This window comes from Sebastes umbrosus, chromosome 10 (genome assembly GCF_015220745.1).
Source record: "Sebastes umbrosus isolate fSebUmb1 chromosome 10, fSebUmb1.pri, whole genome shotgun sequence".
Classification (NCBI taxonomy): Eukaryota; Metazoa; Chordata; class Actinopteri; order Perciformes; family Sebastidae; genus Sebastes; species Sebastes umbrosus.
In genome coordinates this window covers 21919281-21936710 of record NC_051278.1, presented here as the reverse complement: position 1 = coordinate 21936710, position 17430 = coordinate 21919281, and the positions used below count along the sequence as shown (strand labels likewise).

At 41.5% G+C, this 17430-nt stretch overlaps 1 protein-coding gene across 1 annotated transcript in view; it reads left to right on the top strand.

The window, feature by feature from the left end:
* The first annotated feature begins 1150 nt into the window (after positions 1-1150).
* Positions 1151-17430, top strand: part of LOC119495756 (C-terminal-binding protein 2-like) — a 91679-nt gene continuing 75399 nt past the window's right edge. Inside the window, 1 exon segment of the mRNA XM_037782516.1 lies at positions 1151-1457. The gene's annotated coding sequence lies outside the window, so the exon portion shown is untranslated.

Genomic DNA, 17430 nt, shown 5'->3' with positions numbered 1-17430 from the left:
AAAAAAAAAAGTATGATTCATTTGCAATTAATTGCGATTTAATCATGGACAATCATGTGATTAATCACGATTACATTTTTTAATCGATTGACAGCCCTAATTGGAATTCTTCATTTAGTTAGTGTTCCCCTTTAACTAAAGACGGTGCTTCAAGTTTTAATGGTGCACCTCAATTTAGTAATTTAGAAGTTATTTTGAAGTCTACACAAATAGCTGGTCCTTATAGTATGCAACCTCTACTGCTCCCATATATATATATATATATATATTTTTTTTTTGCTTCTATAGTTGCCATATACCAAGTACTTCCTTTATTATTATACTGTATATTATTTGTAAATACAGTATTATTTTAATTTTAATTACATTTTTTTGCTACTTAACTTACTGTTTTCTTAATTTTCTTATTGTACTTGTATAAACGGTGTGACAATAAACATCTTGAATCTTGAAACTGCAAAAAATAACAATAAAGAAAATAATAAAAAAATACATGACCTCAGTATAGCTATAGGCCTATACCTCTCTGGTTATATAGGAACCAATAACATTCAGTGTATAGGCCACATGTATGTGAGTATAGGATAATGTATTAAGATAACATCCAAAGTTACACATCCTGGTTATTTTACAGACTGATTTCAGTATTTGTAGACTCAATCTAATTAAATCTGACTACCTTTAGAACAATAATTAAAGCGATAAATGGTTGAATGAACGTTGGCTTTAGTCAACCAAATTTCTTTTTTCAGGCACTGTGGAAGAGACTTTGCAACAGTATTTAGACCTTCAGGGAAATCCAATTTACATGCAAAGTTATAGTCATAAGATATGAAAAATACTAGAAATGCAGACTTTCTTTTTTGGTGTGTGGTCAATATTTTATGAAAGAGGTATGGCTGTGTTGGGGGGACTTGAGAGTCGACCTCTGTATGCTAAAACAATATTTTGAAAAACAAAAAAACAACAAGATTGACCAAGACTTCAAATCCCCATCCTCATCCCCATCCCCATCAACTTCAAGTAGTGTGTCTCGTGTGTGCTGTGTGTGTGCGCGCTTGGGTCCTCGCGCATGTGTGTGTGTGCGAGGGAGAAGCGGGCTAAAGGCTCCGCCTCACTCAAAAAAAGCGAGAGAGAGAGAGAAAAAAAAAAAAGGAAAAGCAAACTGATACACACCTCTCAATTCTGGCAGGAGGAAAAGAATAGGAGTGTTTATGAAGCGTAGAAGTAAACAGCAGGAGAAGCAGGCGCGCACAGAGCCGACGCGTAAAAAGCAGCTCCGGAGATCGTCCCGTTGCGTTCAGGATTATAAGTTTTTTTGTGTGTCATCTAAAAAGGTGGATCATGATCTAAAACCCGAGATATAACAAGCAGCATTTTTGAAATGCGTAGCGTGCGATGCTATTCCTGGAGCCCCCAAAGCCGACGCTTGAACTCTCAGTAAACATCCAGTCGAGGTAGGATTCAAGATTATTTGCAAAAAGGAATATGTTCGGTGTGGTGTGTAGTTTGTAAAGCGAGCTATACTCTCGTCGCTGCCCCCATGTGTCCCTGCGCCATCAGCAGCGAGGAGGGACAAGAGAGAGAGAGAGAGAGAGAGAGAGAGAGAGAGGTGGGAGTAGACATTATAGTCGATCCACTTCATAGTGATGTGGGAATAAAGGCTTTATTAAGTTCCTATAATGAGCTGGGCAGCTACACAGAGCTTAATGGTGGACACATTAAAAGATCCAATTAAGAGTTGTGAATATTGATAGGATCCTTTTTTTTCAGAAATGCATTTTAAAGAGTTTGATTAAAAAGTTTTGGTACAGAGTGTGTAGCATTTCCCTGCTAGTATGTGCACTTGTAAGCCAACAAATCCATGTTTGAACTTCACTTTATCATGTGTGTGCTACTAATTAATGCTTATGATCAGTGAGCCAATCAGGCATCCATATGGGCACCTGTATAGAAACAGCAGGATAATCCTCCAAAGTGTGCATTGATTCTCAACTCCTCCTTTTTTTTTCTTTTCATTTTTTACTGCATTTGGAGGCTCCAGTGGAAGAAAGATTCAAGTGGTGGTGGAGGAGGAGGAGGAGGAGGAAGACGAGGAGGAGGAGGAGGAGGAGGAGGGCGGCTCCATTGTCTGGCCAGTGAAGGGGTGGGGATTGAGGCTGTATGCAGATGTGCTGCTGGCAACGGACATCTGCTCTCCCCCTGTGGGCATTGTCACAACAGGCATGGGGAACTTAAGAGTGGAGCCAAAAGGCCCTTTTGTTAATGATATGCAGGCCGTGGCCCGCACCCTTTCCAGTTTGCATTTGAATGTTTATTAGTGTATTTACCTTAAAAATACATCAGTTTGCTGATGATGCAACAGATCCACTACTGATAAGTTACTGAGATTTTCCCACCTGCTGCAACAAAACCCTCCCCTTTCGCCTCTCCCTATCCTTCCCCCTCATCCGCCGCCTTCAACTCCGCTGGGGGTTGAACTTCCTCTCACGTCTTTGTGGGGCCTGCCTGTCTTCAGATATGAAAGCTGAGGCCTCCCAAGGCATCACAGTGCGAGCATCGCAATGTACATGGCAGCTCCTATCAGGGCCTTTTTTGATTTATCCCGTACCGAGGAAGGAAAAAATGCCAAGAAAATGCAAAACCGACGCTTTAATATTTATGATATCATGCATACGGCTTGACGGCAGCTATCGGTGTTGACGTGTGTGTTTGTATTGGAAATCAGGAGTCTCATTTGCCTCAATAGATATTCCCCGGTGACCGGTGGAGTCGGTGTGCTGTGATTACGAACATGATTTGTGCTTGTAGAGAACACTCGTTGTACACGGCTGATCTGCTGTACAACATGCTTGTGTAGGGCCTCATTTGTGTGTCTTCTGCTGTATTCTAACACGGAGAGGCCGAGCTATAGGGAGCGAGCGTGCACCGATGCAGGAAGAGATGATGTGCTTTTGAAAGCACAGGTGCTGTCTCACACTTTCGCTCGTTTGGCATGTGTTTTTTTTCTTTGGACACTGTTATGTTTATTCTGTGAGACTTTGTTGCATCGCGGCCTTCTTCTTTTTCTGTCGACACGAAGAGGAACAGAGAAATCTGAATCGTGCATTGGCTGCCTGTTTTTTTGAAGTCGCAGAAGCAAAGCAATTACAATTGGTTAATCATATTCTCAGAGCCTAATACTCCATTTAACACAGTAATTTGGACGCTGCAGAAATAGCTCTTGTGAACTCTTCGGAGAATTCCCATAATGGCCGAGCCACTAACGGCTTCTAAAAGTTCCCATAGGAGCTGGTTTGAGAGGATTTTACTGTCATGTGATTGTGCTATGCATTGTGGAGAGGAGGTAATGGGTGTGAAATTACACTGTGCCATCTGCAAGGGAGGCCGCAAATGTACAGGCTGATGTCACTCAGACATACTGCTTTACGCAAACCACAGAGCGAGGAGGATTTGGGATTTACTACCGGTTTCGACATGGCTGTGATTAATCTTTCCTTAAGTAATTCTTAGTTGTTTCTTTATTTGAGAGTTTTGTTACAGGTGTTCAGCTATAAGCCAGTTTAGCTTTTTTTTTCCAGTTTCATGATAGAATATTTGAATGTAAAACATCTTTGTTCCAAAAATTCCCTTTGTATTTCTGCCACGCAGATCTTTAGACACAATTCTCAAATAGTATTAAAGCTGCAGTAGGCAGAATGTTTTTGGCATCATCAGGCAAAAAATGTCATAATAACCTTTCGGCATATTGCAAGTGTTCTGTGAGAAAACTACACTTCTGCACCTCCTCATGGCTCTGTTTTCAGGCTTTAAAAAATCTAGCCTGTGACGGGAGACTTTGGCGAATCTCAGGTTATTTCAGAAAGAGAGAGCGTTCCTATTGGCTGTTCATTCAACGGAGGCAGCTGTCAATCACTCGCAAACTCCGATCAAACGGTCCAACTAGGCCACGCTGATCAATTAATATTCTGTTGCTATAATGCTTATTTCTCACCTCAAATATTTTCAGAAACATCTTGTAGTGTACCGTTTAGCTGTAAAATTAGAAAGTTTGCTCCGGCTGGTAGGCGGTGCTTGGTATTTCCTCAACTGATCTCAACATTGCTGCCGGGTCACAAACTTTCCCATTTTACAGCTAAACAGTACACTACAAGGTGATTCTGAAAACATTTGAGGCGAGAAATAGGCATTACAGAAACAGAATATTGATTCATATTTGATAAGCACTGCCTAGTTTGACCGTTTGATCGGAGTTCGCGAGTGATTGACAGCTGCTCAGAGACAGCAAGGCTCCAGCTCGGCTCTGATTGGTTGTTTTCCTCCGGTCTGTGAAATCTGGCAGATTAGGAGCACCGGAGGACACAGAGGCACATGATTCTTTTTTCAGATTACCTGTCTCATGCACTACTGTCAGGATACAGTGACCGTTTTATAAAAATAACTTTTTTTAATCATATTTGCTCCAATTCTACCCGCTGCTGCTTTAAGTAATCCTTAGTTGTTGTTTCTTTCTTTGAGAGTTTTGTTACAGACGTTCAGCTATTTCATGATAGAATATTTGAACGTGAAACATCCTTTGTTTCAAAAAAGTCCTGCTGTGTTTCTGTCACACAGATCTTTGAGACACACTTCTCAAATAGTATTAAGGCTTTGATGATGAAAACAAGGATTGCTCTGTGAAGAAGTAGTGCACTTTGCAAATTGGGAACTGTGTGCTTCAGATGCATTTACAAAGAGGGAACAGTTGTACTTCAGTTATTCTTTGAGCAACTGTTGTGCTGCGTCTCATGCTGGCTCGTAATAGTTTTGTCTCAAAGAAGTTTATGTAATTGGTGCAAATTTCCAGCACCTGTTTCTGGCTTGTTATAACTCGCTCTGTTGCGTCTTCGTCGCTTCCGAGTCTTTCGTTTTTTGTTTGTGGTTGTGAAGGATAGTTTTGGGAGAGTGGATGTGGACCACAACACACAGCAGCAGGTGTCTGATTCTCTTCACTGATAAGACCGGTTTGCCCAGTGTGCTTAAAAGATATATACTACTGTAGGTGCATGCTCACTCTTGTCTGCCACTGATGTGATATATACAGCATGAGGAAATGGATACATCCTCGGCGGTTTGCTCTTAAGTGCAGTCAAAGTCTTTTTTCATGTTCTCGCAGCATCTCTCTGTAGCTTGTCTCTGCCACATTGGCATCCTACCGGCGTGTTTATAAGCCAAAAATAATTCAGTTTTGCTGGCCAGAAAAACAGGCAAATTATAGTCCACTGCTTGTATTTGAAATTGATTTAATTGAGACAGTCAAACATGAAACTGCAGAATCATATTATCCACACGTCGTTGCCAAATCTTAAATGTTAAATTCAAAGTGATAAACTGAATAGGTTGCACTCTTGCTTGTATTAGATTTTCATTATTGTGTCTGATCACTGCTGCATCATTTCCCTGGACATCGTGTTTACATGTAAGCATTCAAATGGCTGCGAGTCTTGTAAATATAGTGTTGCAGCTGGTGTCAAATTTAAGATCAAGCTTTAATCCTAATTCTTTAAGAGCTTTGAAGATTTTTCTCTTTGAGTTAAAATTCGGATTGACGTGTCATTAAAGGACGCTAATAATATATATCTTTTCATAATTGATCCAGTATGTTTCGATTAATCAATTATAGGGCTGGGCAATACTTTACATCAATATCATATATGGATATCGTGATATAAGACGAGATATTGTCTTAGATTTTGTATATCGTAATATGATATGGCATAAGTGTTGTCTTTTCCTGGCTTTAAAAGGCTGCATTACAGTAAAGTGATGTAATTTTCTGAACTTACCAGACTGTTCTATTATTTGTCTTTACCCACTTAGTCATTATATCCACATTACTGATGATTATTTATCAAAAATCTCTTTGTCTAAACATTTTATGAAAGCATCAATCGTCTACAATATCGTTGCAATATCGATATAGAGCTATTTGGTCAAAAATGTCGTGATTTTTTTATTTTCTCCATATCGCCCAATGAAACTACAAAAACCTAAAGAATCAATTGATAGCAACCGTTTCATGTTAGCTTGTTGGAAAGAATGCTAAATAACGCTCCAAAATTACGCTAAATTTTGGCAAGGAAAAACTAGCATGGTCATTTTCAAAGGGGTCCCTTGACCTCTGACCTCAAGATATGTGAATGAAAACTGAGTGAAAATTGTATCTTATTAGATAAAACAGATGTTGACTAACTGTATAATTTGCACCATTTCCAGCTGGAGCTGCTGGTTCCGCGCACACCGGCTGTGACCCCTCAGTCCTCCGCACGACGATTACCTCATTAATGTTATGGTCCCCTTATAGCGTTGGGTTTAAATTGCTAAATAGGCGATTTTGCTTTTTGCTTTGACACCAAATCCCCCGCCATTGTCTTGTCTCTCAACTCTCTCTCGTCCCGTGTTTGTGAAATCTGACTCCTGCTACTCTGTGCTGAGACACTTTCACTTTCAGATTGTAGCGTCCGTCGTCCGACTATGTATCGATAACACGCCGCTGATACGCCCAAATTAACTAAATGGGTTTTATTTCTATAAAAAAACGATGGTGGGGGCGGTGGGCAAGTAATGTAATCGGTGTATGCACGACCTCCGTGTAACACCAGTAACACAGACTAACGCGGCAAGCCTAGTGAAGCCTACATGTAGGATGTGACGGTTGGTCTTTGTGGTATTTTTCCCGCCCCTCCTCCAGTGTGATTGGACGGCTGGGTGAAAATTGACAGTGCCAAGCGCAGTGTTTTACCTCGTCACGCTGCTGCCGTTTTACCTCGTCACGCTGCTGCCCTTTTTATAAAGATGCGGCGCTCCCATTGCAAAGAATTCAAAAAAGAAAAAACGTGAACATATCAGTTGTGGCGGATGCTTGCCATCCCCTGCGGTTGGCTTGTCAGTAGCACGGAATTGCAATATTGCGACAGCCCTAGTAACACCTGTTCTAAAAGGTCTGCTGTGGAAAAAGGCCCCTCTTTTAAATGACTGTAGCCTACAGTATAGTGAGTGTGTGTACAGTATGTTGTGGATGCATAAATGAGCATTTCTCTAAATTATTAACTCATTATATTATCGGAGAAAAGCGCTGGGCGGCAGTGGAGGATGTTTACTGTTCCCTGTATTTATGACCATGGGAGTTTGCTCACACCACTTGGCCGTCTAATAGCCTCCCACCTGGCGTAAACCATCACGCTGTGTAGTCCCTGCTCCTCCTTAATGACTGGCTATTTTCCTCCAAAGAAGTCCTAATTGCTCTCAACCGCATGCATGGACATTATGCCAGAGATGGATGGGAGCGAGGAAAGGGGGGGGGGGATGAGGATGGATGAAGGGGCGTAGTTTGCAGATCTTAATAGGGATGTAATACACTGTCTTTCCAACATGGGAAAGCGTGTGTGCATTTGCCAGCAGGAAAAAAAAAAAAAAGAGTTCTTCTCCCACTCACCTCCCCTTTCCTTCTCTTGGCATAGCCAGAGTTTTTAAACACCTGCCATTAACTTTCATGCAAACCACAGAGGATTAGGAATGAATAGTGGCACCGTCTTCCAACTATGTGTGTGCATGTACGCGGTTTGTGTCACTTTTGCAGGAACTAGCAGAGACAAAGCACCATCTGCACGCAGCAGGCTGTCCTGACTGCCTGCTCCTCTCGCTGGGGCAGAGAAGAGGCTTTCTGTGAGCATTGTTACGAAACCGACTCTGCTGCCGCTGCTGCTGCTGTTGCTGCTACGCTGGTTGTTAATGCTGACAGCTAATAATGTCCTCCTGGATGACTGTGCCTTGCTGGAGCCAGAGAGGGGAGATGAAGAGAGGCAGGAAGTGAAAGACAGAAACAGATAGAGGGGAAGATACCAGTGGGGCGTGCAACTCTCTCTCTCTCTCTCTCTCTCTCTCTCTCTCTCTCTCTCTCTGTCCGAGCTAGTGAAGTTTCCTGAAGAGGATTACACACACATATATACACACACACACACACATAGTGAAAATACAGACATATTGTGTTTTAGTTCCTCTTTTTTTTTTTTCCTTCCTTCCTTCCTACTCGCTCACTCCTGCCTCAGCGTCTCAGGAGGGAGGTGGGCAGAGGAGGAGGAAGAGGAGGAGGAGGAGGAGGAAGGGGTCCATTGTGTCTCAGCAGAGCCCCTATTGCAGTCCAGCTGACATAGACTTGTGTCAGGAGGATCCATCCTGCTGATGTGAGGCAAGCTGTAAACTGAAAGAGATGTCTAAAATGCTGAAGTGGGCCCCGGCCAGCGGAGAGATGGCTCTGTTTGTTTGCCATTCTGCTGAGCACCACTTCACGGAGAAAACTTTTCTGCCCAAATTTGCTGACGGGGGAGAAAGGAGGGGGGGAGGGGGGGGGGGGGGGTTTCGGGAGTCACTTGTGGGCACACACAGCTCTGCCCATTGTGCGTCTTTGACATTGACATTTGGACATGGTGAGGAGGAGAAAAAAAGAGTTAAAAAGCTTACTTTTTTTTCAGCTCTCTCTCTTACCACACAAACTGTTTTGCCACTCCTCACACCACTCAGAGACAGCAGTCATTGAACCTTCCAACCGCATGAATATGCATGATAAGTCCGCTTTTCTTCTCTGCCCTCTGAGCTGTATTTTTTTCTTTCCACCCAGAGACCTGTCGTGTTGTGTTTGATTGGCCCTGACATTTGAAAAGGTCCTTGAATGCAAAAAAAAAGAAAAAGTTGTTTATGACAACTGGAGAACTCTCCTTGCAGCAGAGTAAAAATGGCATTTTGAAAGGAGCACAGCTCCTGCATATTTAAATGCTAATGGCTCTGTGAATGTGCAGGCTAATAGGATGTTTCAATCTGGAGTAGTGCAGTATGTACACTTTGAGTATGCAGGCGCACTGTCTGAGTGCTACTTCTAATAGCTCTGGAAGGTGCATCAGCTCATTTTATTAACTGATTATGTGGAGTCTGAAGTTTTTTTTAAATAAATTATCACTTTCCTTTTTACGGCAGCGTGGAGATTATCTCAACACGGAGGCACAAAGAATAGACTTGTGTTCAGAAGAAAAAAACCCTCGGGGAAATCTGTTTTTTGAAATTCTGGCATCTGTGGTGTATTATCGCAACGGTTATGATGCAGATAAAGTTTAACAGCTTGTTTTACAAGCTTGCTGATGCCGTGTGGCAGAGTTGGAGTGCTAGTGTTAGACATGGCCCCTGGGGCTCTGGCTGCGCAGCCCTGTAGTGAGGCGTCGAGTCCTTGGCTTTATTATGAGCTGTTTTGTTAGCAGCAGCGAGCCACAAGTTGCACAGTTCCGCGGATCTCCTTGGACTTTGACCTGCTTGTGGAGTGTTTGGTCTCATAGTCCTGCTTGCTCTGTAGCTTTTACATTGTATGGACACAGGACAATTGATGATGTCATTAGATAAACATTTGTATTTGAATTTGAGCCTGTTATCCAGTTCTGATCGTAGTACTGTTCACACTACAAAACTTGCTGTCTTGTAATCGGGAGTCTTAAACTTGTTGTGGTTTCCACACTACATGACTGCCTGGCGACGGGGTCACACACTACAAGATCTTTCACCGGGAGGAATCCCTGATGAGGTCTCAAAACTACGGTACATTTTGTCAGGAAACACGCGAGAAATACATAGTAAATGACGTGATACCATACGCGAGACACATGGCTGATGTTGTCGTCGGCACATGTTTTCACAAAATTGCCTGTTTCCACTAGTTTCCACACTCTTTTTTTACTATTTATTCCTCAATAACTGTGCTCCGTGTTGCAAATGCAACACATGCAGTAAGTTCCTATCGGTACAGGCGACCCCTCCTCCTCCAGGTTTACCCTCGACCCGTGTCTTGCGCTCTCATTGGCTGCAGCTCGTGGCCGGAGTCCGCAACAGGTCCAGATATTTAGCGTGCTGGATATCTGGAATTTGTCTGTGAGACGTCGGCGAGCCTCTTTGCTTGTGTCATGTAGTGTGAACTACCTATTAATTGATAGTCATTGTTTGATTTGTTAGTTGAAAGCCACAGGAAACAGGGGTTTAGGTAGGTGGGACGACGTGTATAAAGATGTACCGATTGCAATTGTCTTGGCCGATTCTAATATCCGTTTTTTTTTTTTTTTAAAGTCTGACCTGCCGATTTCAGAAGAACTTTAATAGACAGAAAGGCTCCATTTCTCACCTCCGTCCCGGAACCATCTCGAAAAATAATTTCAACCGTCCCAAAGTCAGTATAAACGGTCAAATTCTAAATGTTATCCTCTCACTTTGTTATTGTCATCTATAGTGATTATTTGCATAGAAACACACTATGCAAACACAATGCATGCACAATGCAATGCACACAATTCAAATGATTAGGAAATGAATGATTGTATTTTGATTTAAATATTTGCTTTGATTAAAAAAATCCTGATTTGGGTGATTTTAATTATGTATTATAAGCTGCTGAGGGCTAGTGTTAGGAAGTTAAACAGGTCATATTTCTCTCTCTAACATCTATTTTATATTGCTGTGAACACATCTCCTTCAAACAACTGGAATTATTCAAGATTCTAGCCAAAAACTAAATTTCACATGGTTGCATTTGAACACATCCTGATGTTGTTATAATTAACCTTCACCCAGCACTCATTTTTACTGAGCAGAGTATCATAATGCAAGTCAACGCTAACTCCGTTGACGTTAGCTGTTAAGCTCCGTGCTGTTGGCAGACAAGATAGTCACTGTGATTACTCTGAGCAGCATCATGGGAATGAATTATAATATAATAAGTGTCTGATTAAGTTAGTTGTTCCAAATGTTTTTAAGGTTGTTCCTCCACGGCTTATTTTGGACTTGGAATTGTGACAAATTTCAGCTTTATGTCTTCTTCACTCACGTTGAAGAACTTCCACGCCGACGACATGTTGTGTGTGTGTGTGGCTGTAACGTTACTGACTGTGCCGTTGTGTGCCGACATATAACCATCATGCAGCGGCGGCACACGTGTGTGTGACTTGCAAAAAATCTGAAGTATGAGACTGACAGACCGGTCGCCAGTCATGGGCGATCAGCTGAAAATGGTCCGGTTTCAATTGGCTGCCGTTTGATCAGTGCATTTCTAGATGCGTCAAAGTTCCTGGTTGATTTCTAATTCTTATTTCACCATTGCATGATATGAATCCTAGACCATGATGCAAAATCCATCCGTGTGTCATCGTGAAATATTTGGTTGTACAAGTTTGGTGATGAGGTGACAACTGGTGGAGCCAGTTTGTAAACTGCTGTATCTGGCGAGGTAACTCCAACAGAGGAGGTTGAATGAAAGTGGATGATGCAACACAGCTAATAAGCTATGACAGCTTCTTCCTCCATTACGGTCTTCCCAGCTCGCTTTTCGCTCAAAAGTCAGCTATTGTGAATTTGGGTGTCAAAGTTTACAGAAGTTGAACATGAAATGAAATATTTCTGTGGATCTACTACTGTCCCCCCAAGCAAATCCACTGATAGCGGCGATTTTATTTGAGTGAATTGATTTTTCCATGATGTTTTTAATGCTGGTGTAACTGGGCCCTTAGGCCAATAGAATAACCCAACTGTTATTTTTTTAGTGCCATAAGTTTATCCTTGCAGTCCAGGTTAAAACTGTCTCCATACACCAGGCTTTCATGCATCTAACAGCCTCTTTGCTTGCATAAATACTGGCAGGAGTCCAAACTGGGAAATCTGGCAGATATCCATGCAACCATTTGACTCCTAAACCACACTGTTAAGTGAGAGGCTGGACTTCCCATTGATTTAAATGAGCAGTGGACATGGCTGCTGCTACAGAGCATCATACACACTCTCGCATGCTTACACAATGTCACACAAAAGCAGTTATCTACTTGTTGCTGTACAGAGAGATAAACAGGATGAGCTGTCATCCTGCTTCTCATCACTCATCTGTGGTGAAAAGTGGCATATTATCTACTCGTTGCAAGCAGTTATGGAAGTGTTGTTGACAAAGCGAGCGGCGGAGCTGAGCGATGGAGTCTTATCGCCTCAGCTATCTCCATTATGAATATGGATATTACCAATGTTTGGCGAGCCCGAGGCTAATACTTTGATTCTTGGCTGCTGAGAGGAGCTCTGTGGGATGGTTGGCTTTTCAACTTGTCAGCTTGTTCGCGCAAAGACATGTTTGATTTTCACCCCGTATGGAGATGTTTGATTCCTGATCCTGAACAAAAAGGATTTACTGTGGGTTAATGTTTCACTGAGCCCGAGAGAAGCCGCAGACTGACTCTCAGCCCCTCCTACTCGGTCCTCTGTGAATACTCCCCCTCGGGACCCTGTGTGAGGTTAGAAATAGGTGTCCCTGGGGTTTTCAGACAGCTTTAGCAAAATGCTATTTCAAGGCATAATACACACGTATGCTGCAATTTTTCAACATCTTTTTATTCTTTGTGATATATCTGACATATCAGGCAGAGACATAACTCTCTATAGTAAATATTAGGGCTGTCAAAGTTAACGCCATAATAACGCTTTTTAACGCCACTAATTTCTTTCCACACCTTGTGATTTTTCAGGTTGTAGCGGGCTCAGTTCTAAAGCTAGAGTGAAGATACTGGTGTCAAATGAAACTAGAAAACCTAAGGTACCAATGGGTACCAACCATGTCATATTAGCTTGCGAAGGAGGCTAAATAAAGCTCCAAACTGTCCCATGACCTCTGACCTCAAGATATGTGAATGTAAATGGGTTCTATGGGTACCCACGAGTCTCCCCTTTACAGACATGCCCACTTTATGATAATCATATGCAGTTTGGGGTCATAGTCGAGTCAGCACACTGACACACTGACAGCTGTTGTTGCCCGTTGGGCTTGAATTTGCCATGTTGTGATTTGAGCATATTTTTATACCCATAGAACCCATTTTCATTCACATATCTTGAGGTCAGAGGTCAAGGGACCCCTTTGAAAATGGCCATTCCAGTTTTTCCTCGCCAAAATGTTCAATAAGTTTGGAGTGTTATTTAGCGACAAACTAGTATGACATGGTTGTTACCAATGGATTCCTTAGGTTTTCTATTTTCATATGATACCAGTATCCTCACTCTAGCTTTAAAACTGAGCCTGCGTTATTATCGTGTGAACTTTCACAGCCCTTGTTTCTGGACATTATTTGTCATTGTTTTGTGTTGTTAGTTGATTTCCAATAATAAATATATACATACATTTGCATAAAGCAAGCATATTTGTCCACTCCCATGTTGATAAGAGTATAAAATACTTGACAAATCTCCCTTTAAGGTATATTTTGAACAGATAAAAAATGTGCAATTAATCACGATTAATCATGGACAGTCATGCGATTAATCACGATTAAATATTTTAAACGATTGACAGACCTAATATAAATATATACCGAACAGGATCTTGTTCCCAGACTAAAAGTGCATGCTGCCTTTTATTTATAGCTCCTGACATCTTTTGACCTAAGGTGAACATTTTTCCAATAATGAAGTTTTGTGCCATCAGGAGATAGGGGAGTGCATTAGTACGATAACAGAGCTACAGTTCATTGGTATTGCCTTGTCAGGGATTTTGCTGATGTATGAGGTCTGTGTTTTACCTACAGCCATACTGAACTCGCTGTTTAAAAGAAGCAGCATAGCCAAATGTGAATATGAAAAAAGATTGAAGTCCTATTATCCCGTTCAGACATTCAGTCAGTGCAGCACTGCTGGAAGATCTTTTTTTTGTTGTCATAAAATTGATGTACCAAGGGAAATACCGTATGAATTCCATGCACCAGTCACTTTATGCCGGTGTTGTTAATATTCCACATTGTTATGGGGTTTGTTTTTTGTTTTAATCTTGTCTAGAATGTGTCATGAGGAAAAGTTTTTCATTTCGCTGCACACTGCAGGCTGAAATGATGATAAACCTGAACAGAGGTTGTATGTTTTGCCGTCTTTCCAGCCTCAGGGGAAGTTTGAACTACTGAAATATTTCAAATAACTCAAAGAACGTAGCTTTTTGTTCCACTTTTCACCCACTTGTCCGTGTCTTTTCTCCCTTGGCTAAACCTCATCCCTGACCTTTCTCTTCTCTGCTTTTTTTTTGTCTACTGCTGAGCTCTCTTTCCCTTTTCCTCTTGAATATCAGTTGTGCATCCTAATCCGTCTGTGCCCTTATCTTGTCTCTTTTTTTCTCTCAGTTTCATCTTGCTCACAGGTTGCTGAGGGGTGTGCTGGCTGACTATGTTTCTTCTGTTTGGTATCTATTGAATACCAGCTGCTGTCCTTGGTCAGGGAAGCATGCAAGTGTAATAAACCTGCCCGATACACGCATACATAAAAGCAGGCAAACGCACACATACCTGCACTCAGACATAGACACACACACATATGCAATGATAAATTAACATTATTGTAAGCAAGCTACTAACTTAATAAGGAGGTTGAAAAGAGACTACAAGCACGGGACTCATCAGAGGTGGAGTAGAGAGACAAAGCCTGCTGTCATTGAAAAGAGGTCTTTTTAGGTTGCACTGACACAAAATGTTCTCCGCAGTCAGTGTTCATAGCTGCAATCATAAAGCTTCGTAAACAAACACTGCTTCATACGATGATCTGCCGTGTAACATCACGACCACAGTCGCTCTCTCATCGTCTCGCTCCCCTCGAGCCTTTCATGCTGGGCAGAGTTTTTCAGAGCTCCCCCTCCCTCCCTGGAGGCTGGATGCAGCCAGACACCCACCTTGGCCCCAGTTCCCAGCCGACACGTCTGTGTTTTTTGGTGTCCGTCTGTATGTGTGTGTGTGTGTGGGCAGCAGCGTTCAGCGGTGTTCTCACAGCCCAGCTGAGACTGACAGATGGAATCATTTCACACCGAGACAGAAAGGCAGGATACAGGAAACCGGGGTGTGTTTAATACTCCTGGCGCTGCTGTGGTTGGTATTAATCTAGGTCAGTGGCGTTCAGCTCACGGCGAGTCGGCCTCCGGGGCAAGCTTGGCCTTTCCTCAACCTCGTTCACTCAGCTAACTTACAGTCTACTTACCTTATTATGTAGTTTGCTGTTAAAGAACTCGACAAGATGGTTACGCCGCGTAGCAGATTAGTACTGTACCTGGTTTAGCGATCGGAGAACAGAGGCTCCTTCTAGCAGCCCAGATGGCTCACACCACTGGACATTCATAACACACTTCGAGATGTTCAGCTCACAGCTTAGTAAGCTGAAAGGTTTCATTTTGTTCTCGTCATTGCCATTTATGTAAGACATGACACGTCTATCAAATGTCAGAAAATAGTGAAAAATGTCGGAGGGTGTTTCCCAAAGCCCAAGATGATGTCTCCAAATGTCTTGTTTTGTCCACAACTCAAAGATATTCAGTTTACTGTCATAAAGAAATAATAGAGAAAAAAAATCACATTTAAGCATCTGGAATTTTTACTTATTTTTCTTAAAAAATGTATTACTCAAACCGATTAATCAATTATCAAAATAGTTTGCAATAAATTTAATAGTTGACAACTAATTAATCGATCAACTGTTGAAGCTCTAAAGTGGTGCTATTATGTTGGATGTTACAGGAACGGCGATAAATGCAAATGCAGATCCCACTGTTCTGATTGCAGTAAACTTTTTTACCCAGATTTTATACATATGTTCTTTATAATATGACAATTTTCCTGAAATTAGATAAAAAAATTTCAATGTATCGCCATATATTGCAATATATTGAATCGTAACCCCTGTATCATGATACGTATCCTATCGCCGGATTCTTGCCAATACACAGCCTTAGTCAGTAGACAGCTGAATTTGAGTTTATGCTAGCTGAGCTAGGCCTATCCGACTAGCACAGTTTAGCTAACGGTGTAGTTTACCACAGGCACACTACCAGTAGGCCTGTGTGTCAAACCTCAATTCTTAGTGTTCTTCTTCTTTCATCAAATATTTCCATTGCTGAGTTTTATCGAGACAAAGTTCTTGTTTGGCTGCTTTGGTTAAGACAAACACTGATGAAGTTTGGCATGTTTTACTCCATAAAAAAAACATGTTTATATTCCTCAAACTAAGGTATTGACAATAATACCAAATAATATTGCTGTCTGAAATATTGGCACCATCATTGAACACTTATTTACACATGCCAAGAAAAAGACTTATAATTAGACAGTTTTAGATGAAACAGACAAACAAACCAAAAGAAGCCGGGTTACAAACCATCCGTCGTTACTCTTTCCAACAATCACCAAGTGTGCTTTGGTCAAACTCAACTGTAATTTCACAGGGTTTAATGTGAAAAAAACACAGAATCTACAGTCTCCTCCCCCCGCCCCCCTGCGCCCTCTCTCTGAAGGAAAGAGGTGGGTTACGCATCATCAACGCATCATCAGCTACACTGCGTATGTGTTATACCCAGAGGTCTTAATGCTCAGGCTGATCGGAATTCTTAAAAAATATTCTGAATCCGGATCATGATCCTGATCGCCACCGTCAATCTGATGGATTGTTCATTCTGACACACCCCACCCCTCCAAAAAATTTCATTCAACTCTGTCGCAGACTTTTGGAGTAATCCTGAAAACAGACAAACAAACAAACAAACCAACGAAAAAAACAACAAACCAACGCCGGTGAAAACATAACCTCCTTCCTAGGCCTTTGGCCTTGGCGGAGGTAACTAGTAAAATCTAAGGTATCCATTGATACCGACCATGTCATACTTGCATGTCTTAAAGAAGGGTAAACTAATGCTCCAAAGCCATCTCACATAGTGACTTTTTTTAAACTCAATTTGTATACATATGGTGTGTCTTTATATGACAGTTTTCCTAAAATTAGATCTGAAAAAAATCTAAACATATCGCCTTGCTTACAGTATCGCAATATATCGAATCGTAACCCATGTATCATGATACGTATCGTATCGCCAGATTATTGCCAATACACAGCCCTAACTATTCAACCTGTAATCAAAATGAAAAAAAAAAAAAGGATTGCGTTGCTTGAAATGCTTGGCATAGCAACATTTGCTTACCCTTAGTGTTCTTTATGAAAAGTAAAAAACAAATAAATAATCCACTATTCCATGACATAAATATAAGCCACATCTCTGAATTTTTTACATGCCAAAGATCAGATTTGATTGATTTAAATTAGTCGGTACTTCATATGACCAAGGGTTCAGGAAGCTCTCTTGTGGCGAGGATTACATGTCTGTATCATGATTTACCTCCTCTAGGAATTGGGAACCAAAGCTCATTCAAAAATACGAGCGTTTGCACTCACAACGTGAACTCATCTCTACAGTTAATTTGCAGTTTAATTGGTTTTACAGTTGTTGCATATGCATCAGGTGCTCAGTCGTTAATTGGTAGGAAAAGACAGATCATCAAGTTCAACAATTAAAACGGCACTTGCCAACCTCAATAC